This window comes from Maylandia zebra, linkage group LG4, assembly GCF_041146795.1.
Source record: "Maylandia zebra isolate NMK-2024a linkage group LG4, Mzebra_GT3a, whole genome shotgun sequence".
NCBI lineage: Eukaryota > Metazoa > Chordata > Actinopteri > Cichliformes > Cichlidae > Maylandia > Maylandia zebra.
In genome coordinates, this window is record NC_135170.1 from 15,171,992 (window position 1) to 15,178,806 (window position 6,815).

The window sequence follows — 6,815 nt, forward strand, 5'->3', positions numbered from 1 at the left end:
GATTCCTAATCTCCTTCAGGTAGGCCGTCTCGTTGACATCAGAGATCAGGCCCACCACGACGGTGTCGTCAGCAAACTTGATGATGGTGGTGGAGCTGGTAGTGGCCACACAGTCATATGTGTACAGAGAGTACAGCAGGGGGCTCAGAACACACCCCTGGGGGGCTCCAGTGCTGAGAGGGGTGGAGGCTGAGACATGTCCGCCCATCCTTACTGCCTGTGGTCTGCCAGTTAGGAAGTTGGAGATCCACTGACACATAGATGAGCTGAGTCCCAGATGCTCCAGCTTGGTGGTGAGTGTGGAGGGAATTATGGTGTTAAATGCAGAGCTGTAGTCTATGAAGAGCATTTTAACATAATTCCCCCTTCTAGTGTCCAAGTGAGTGAGTGATGTGTGGAGGAGATGAGAGATGGCATCGTCTGTGGAACGATTTGGACGGTAAGCAAACTGTAGTGGGTCCAGTGTGTCTGGTAGTGAAGAAATGATGAAGTCTCTGACCAGGTGTTCAAAACACTTCATCACTACTGAGGTGAGGGCTACAGGGCGATAGTCATTGAGAGAAGCAGGGTGGGGTTTCTTCAGGACAGGAACAATGATGGACTCTTTGAAGCATGTGGGGATCACCGACTGAGATAAAGAGATGTTGAATATCTCAGTGAACACAGGAGCTAGCTGGTATGCGCAGTCTCTGAGGATACGACCTGGGATGCCGTCTGGTCCTGCTGCTTTCCTGGTGTTCACTCTCTTGAAGGCTCTCCTTACTTCATGCTCAGAGATGACGAGCACTTTTCCGGTGCTGGCAGTATCTTCCTGTCTGCAGCCGTTAGCGCCGCTAGCACTAGCATTGTTGGAGTCCTTAGCTGCAGCCTCGAAGCGAGCATAGAAAGTGTTCAGCTCGTCTGCCAGAGTCACGGCCGCGTTCGTCATACCGGTTGTTGGTGCTTTATAGTCCGTTATTGTCCTTAGTCCCCGCCATAGGCTCCTAGAGTCACTCTGTTGGAGTTGTGACTCTAGTTTCCTCCCGTAGCGCTGCTTCGCCTCTTTCACCGCCCTCCGCACGTTATATGACGCGGCTTTGTACGGGTCCATGTCCCCCGTCGTGAGTCCCGTGTTGTAGGCAGCGGTGCGGGATCTCAGAGCGTCGCGGATGGTTTTATCCACCCACGGCTTCTGGTTGGGAAACGTTGTGATAGTCTTTGTCTCCACGGTATCATCCGCTAGTTTCCTGATGAATCCCACAACCGTTTCCGTAAACACGTTGGCATCATCATCGGAGCTGTTTCTGAACATGCCCCAGTCTACGTCATCGAGTGCGTCCTGTAACGCGGCCACCGATTGATCCGTCCAGTGCGCGACCTTCCTCTGAACCGGAACTTCCTGTTTCAGCCTTTGTTTGTATTTTGGCATGAGGAAGATGGCGGCGTGATCGGATTTGCCAAATGGAGGGCGGGATTGTGCCTTGTAGTCGTCCTTGACCGTAGTGTAGCAGTGGTCCAGTGTCCTTTCACCTCTGGTGGGGCAGATGATGTGTTGATAAAAGTTCGGCGCTGCGCGTTTGAGGTTGGCACTATTAAAGTCCCCCGTCACAATAAGCGCAGCGTCCCGGTGTTGTGTCTGGTGCTGTGTGGGTGCCTCATGCAGCTCGGATAAGGCGGTGACCGTGTCCGCTTGTGGTGGAATATAAACGGCACTTACAATGACCTATTTAAATTCCCGAGGTAGATAAAAAGGACGACACATGATGGATAGAAGAACTCGGCCGGCTGGATGGCGTGGTCCGGCACCGCAGGGTTCAGCCATGTCTCGGTGAAGCAGAGGAGATTGCAGTCCCGAATGTCTCTCTGGAACTTTATCCTGGCCCTGAGGTCATCAAGCTTGTTCTCCAGTGACTGGACGTTGGCGAGCAGGATGCTAGGCAGAGGTGTGCGGTGTGCACGAGCTCTCAGCCTGTTTCCTGATGCCGGCTTGCTTCCCTCTAGGCCGCCGCCACTTCCCTTTGTTCGCCCTCAAGATCTCACTCGGCCAGCTCGGATCCGGAGTTAAAATCTTCGAATTGTGAGTACATTGTATCCCAATAGAAACAAGAGTGTCACTGTCATACCTAATGTACCCAATGGTGATGATTTTGCCGATTTAGAAACGCTGAAAACTAACTTAAAAAACAAAGACAAAGAAAAAGTGGTCGGAGAAGTCGTGACGGCAGCCGACCTCACCGGCGCCATCTTTGTATATGTTCAGTGACCGAAAACGCCGTTTACGTGTGGACGAAAGGCGCAAACGCATAGAAAAATCTGCGTTTTCAAAAATACCCAGGTACGTGTGGACGTAGCCTTGAATTCATTCTTTGAAAACATGGACACCATATCCTCTTGACCAATTAAGGAGAGGGACCAACTATATTATTGCCTAAGGAATTGGCAGTTTCCTCATCTATAACGGCATTGTGGCATGGCTTCATAATAGAAGAGGTTTTTTGCCTACAATCAAGACCTTAAAACAACTGAAACATTTGATAAATTATTAAATGAAACATTTAATGATGTATCAGACAACAGTTTAAACATTTGATGATCATTTTTTATATGCTCTATTGTGAATAAAATACAGGTTTGGATTTGAGGCTTTATTTAAGATACTTATTGCGGCCATTCTGAGGGCTTTTTATCCTTTACCAAGGTCAAAATGACCAAGTTAACGTTAAAATTATGTGTTTTGGATGAAATTGGTGGTTTTCCTCTTTACCTACAGCAGAAGATGTCATCAAGGAGGTCTTTAAAAAGAACAAAGAATATCTAAGGCAAAAGTGTCAGTGGGAGTTGGAAGGCAATGAAAAGTCTCGTATGGATGAAAAATCATTGGATAAAATTTACACACAGCTCTACATTATACAAGGAGAGAGTGAACATGTCAATAAACAACATGAGATCTGGGAGATTGAAGATAAAGCGAGAAATCAAACTGTTGAGTGTACTTGAATCAACTGTAATGATATCTTTAAACATGTGCAAGGCGACAAGGACATGACAGCAATTCGGACTGTGATGACAAAGGGAATTGCTGGCATTGGAAAAACTGTCTCTGTGAAGAAATTCATCCTTGACTGGGCAGATGGAAAAGCCAATCAGGACTTGGACTTCATCTTTATGTTTCCATTCAGGGAGCTAAATCTGGTCCAAGATTATCAGATTAGCTTTGAGAACCTTGTGAAAACATTCCATCCAGAACTTAAAACCATAGCAGTTGCGAGAGCTTTGGCTGATCGTGAAGTTTTGTTCATCTTTGATGGTCTCGATGAAAGTCAACTTCAGCTGAAATTCAAAACGACCACAATACTGGATGATGCTACGAAGGTGTCCTCAGTGGACACTCTGGTGACCAACCTTATCAGGAAATATCTTCTTCCCTCTGCACTTGTTTGGATTACCTCAAGACCAGGAGCAGTTCAACGCATTTCTCGTGAGTATGTTTACCAGTGGACTGAGGTCAGAGGATTTGATGATCCACAAAAAATAGAAAGAGAGTTGAAGACAAAGCAGTCGCTGAAAAAAATAATTGAACACATGACAATGTCACGGAGCCTGTACATTATGTGTCACATACCTATCTTCTGTTGGATTGCTGTAGATGTTTTTGAGTATTTGATGCGTAAAATGAGAAACACCAAAGATGGAAACCAAAAAATACCCACAACTCTTACTGGGATGTACACACACTTCCTTCTTATTCAGACAACGATAGCTAATGGAAAATATGGCGACCAGGAAGAGCCTGATACAGCAGAGATCTTTAAGTCAAATGAAGAGTTCATTTTGAAATTAGGCAGGTTGGCTTTTGAGCAACTAGAAAAAGGCCGGATCATATTCACTGCTAAAGATCTGAAGAAGTATGACATAGATATAACGAAAGCTGGAGTTTAATGTGGGTTGTGTACAGCAATATTCAAAGAAGAGAGTGTGTTCCTAACAAAGAAACTTTACTGCTTTGTGCATCTCACAGTTCAAGAGTATTTTGCTGCTCTCTTTGTATATCACAGTTTTGTAAATAAAAAAATTGATTCTGAAAGTCTCAAGGATTTCATGCTAAAAGGGTCTGATGAAGAGCTCAAGTCTATCTTGGAAACAGTTCCAGTGGATCTACCTTTGAATGAACTGATTGAAATTACAATAGCTAATTCGGCTCCTAGAACGACCGGAGAACTGGACATGTTCCTCAGGTTCCTTATTGGCTTGTCTCTACAATCATCAGAAGAACCACTTCAAAGCCTGATTCAGCAGACTGAAGAGCATTCAACAAATATTGAGGAAATTCGGTCAAGTCTATTAGAAATAGATTTGTTTGACTGCTCAGCTGAAAGATGTCTAAACCTTGTCCACTGCCTGACTGAGTTGAAAGACAATTCCCTACATGATTCAGTACGAAAGTATCTGAAACCAAATTGTTTTCCTGAATCACCGCTCTCTCCTGTTGAGTGTTCAGCTCTGGCTGACTTGATTCTGATGTCAAACACACCTCTGGATGAATTCAATCTCAAGAAATACAGACCATCAGGAAAAGGTATCTTTAGACTTCTTCCAGCTGTGAGAAACTGCAGAAAAGCAAGGTGAGTTGGTGCTTTATACAAGAATGTTATTCAGTTTACCGCACTTTATCTATAATTGTATGTTGTTGTTTTGTTTTGTTTTTTACAATTATTGTTATTGAACAGAACCAGATACCAACTATGTGACTTTTATGCTCAGTTCCTGAATACCCTGTCCTATGCAGTTTTACCTAGGACCGGACTTTTTAATCCATACATTCATGTTAACTGATTTATCTGGCATTTTGACATCAATCATCTGTTTAAAATATTGTTCTTTTCACGCTGGAGGAGGTGTTACAGTTAGCTAATCAGCGCCTTTACCATTTTGTGTGCCACAAAAGGAATATTTGAAACATCTAATGCTTATTTTGATTTGGTATGTTGTTGTGGACTGGTTCTATATAAGTAAAATGAAATTGTAAGATCTAATTGATCTTTTTTTTTTTTAAATGTTCAATTAGGGAAAACTAAATCCTTTCCCCTATGGAAATCCCGTAATATTGGACTGTGTCAGGGTGCAGATGGAAAAGGGGTTTATTGAGTTCACAATTTTCTATTAAGTTAAGAAATAATGTATGCTTTTAAAAACTGTATCTGATATTTAAACAATTGTCCTTTTATTAATTCTACAGAATCTCAGGTGTAAATGTTGGTGTTTGGGAATATAAAACTATCTCTTCAGCTCTTTGCATGCCACACTCTGTGTTAACTGAATTGCACATAGTGAATAGTACTTTTGGCAGTAGGGCGGATAAATGTGCAGAAACCTTGGCTGATGGACTGAAAAATTCTCAGTGTAAACTAGAAGCTCTAAGGTTAGTAAAATTATCATATTTATATGATTGTTTTGTAACATCTTGTACTGATTTCTTTTGATTTTGTGTCCTTTGGTCTTGCAGTCTTTCTGGCAAAGGGCTTGCAGAAAGAGAGATGGAAGATTTTGCATCAGCCATAAAATCAGTCATCTCAAATCTAAGAGAACTAGAGTTGAGTGGTGACATACTTGAGGACTCATTGTTCTCTGTACTGTCTGTTGGTCTAGGCTGCCCTAAACTTGAGAAGCTCAGGTCAGTTTAAGATATCGTGGTATGATGTGTTGCTTTTTGAAATCTTTTAGCCTACTTTACTTTGTCGGACAGGTTCTAGTTAAAGGAAGTCTTGATTCAACAGGTCCGGAAGTAACCAGGCCTGGGTGTAGATAGTGAAATTGAATTGAACCTTCTAAAAATACCCAGTGGTCAGAATTAGAGCTTCTTCTTCCCTGTAGCTAAAGGAGAAGATTGTGGATCACCAAGTTTTCTGGGGATGAATGAATTTTGTGTTCATGTAAAGTGCTTTGGCTCAGAATAGGAGCACTAATCTGCAGTAGTGGGTCCTGTTTGGCAGAGGAGAAACAGCCTTTGCTGATTTAAGTGGATACATGTGAGGTGACACCATACAGTAACTCTAATTGTAAACAGTGTTTAAAAGATTAACAATTAGTCAAAATCTTCTATGTAAAAGTGTCTCCCCCCACAGTCACTAAAATTCACAACTTAGTGTCTTGTTTTCTTAGATTAGAAGGACGTTTGCTAAAACTTGGATAGTATAATCTATGTTTATATCTAATCTAATGTTTTTTATCCTCTGTGCCAAAAGAATGAACCGACATTATAGGACTGCGGAAATCTGCAAAATGCTGGTGACAGCATTCACATCCAAACCTTTTTACCTGAGAGAACTGGAACTAAACTACACCCAGTTTAAAGACTCGGAAATGAAGATCCTCTCAGATGGGCTGAAGAACAAAAACTGTAGACTGGAGGTACTGAGGTAAACCACTGGATCAAAAAAACATTTGAAGCAGGATTTAGATACTTGAAAATGTTTACTTTTGAGTTTAAAATAGCAAAAAATTGTATGTATATATATATATATATATATATATATATATATATATAAATATATATAAATATATATATATAACCGACCAATAACCTGCCTCAGTACTACATGGAAGCTCCTGTCAGGCATCATATCGGCTAAGATGAACAGGCACATGGGTCAATACATGAGCGGGATGCAGAAAGGAATTGGCAAGAATACCAGAGGCGCAAAACACCAGCTACTGGTAGACAGAACAATCAGCCGAGACTGCAAGACCAGACTGACCAACCTGTGCATTGCCTGGATTGATTACAAGAAGGCCTATGACTCAATGCCCCACAGCTGGATACTGGAATGCCTAGAATT

The 6,815-nt window shown here is 42.3% G+C and overlaps 1 non-coding gene across 1 annotated transcript; it reads left to right on the forward strand.

The window, feature by feature from the left end:
- The first annotated feature begins 4,308 nt into the window (after nt 1-4,308).
- LOC112434710 (uncharacterized) lies at nt 4,309-6,382 on the forward strand. Its single transcript, XR_013098489.1, has 4 exons — nt 4,309-4,601; nt 5,216-5,398; nt 5,483-5,650; nt 6,222-6,382. It is a non-coding gene; the product is annotated as an uncharacterized LOC112434710 (transcript).
- The last annotated feature ends 433 nt before the right edge of the window (nt 6,383-6,815 follow it).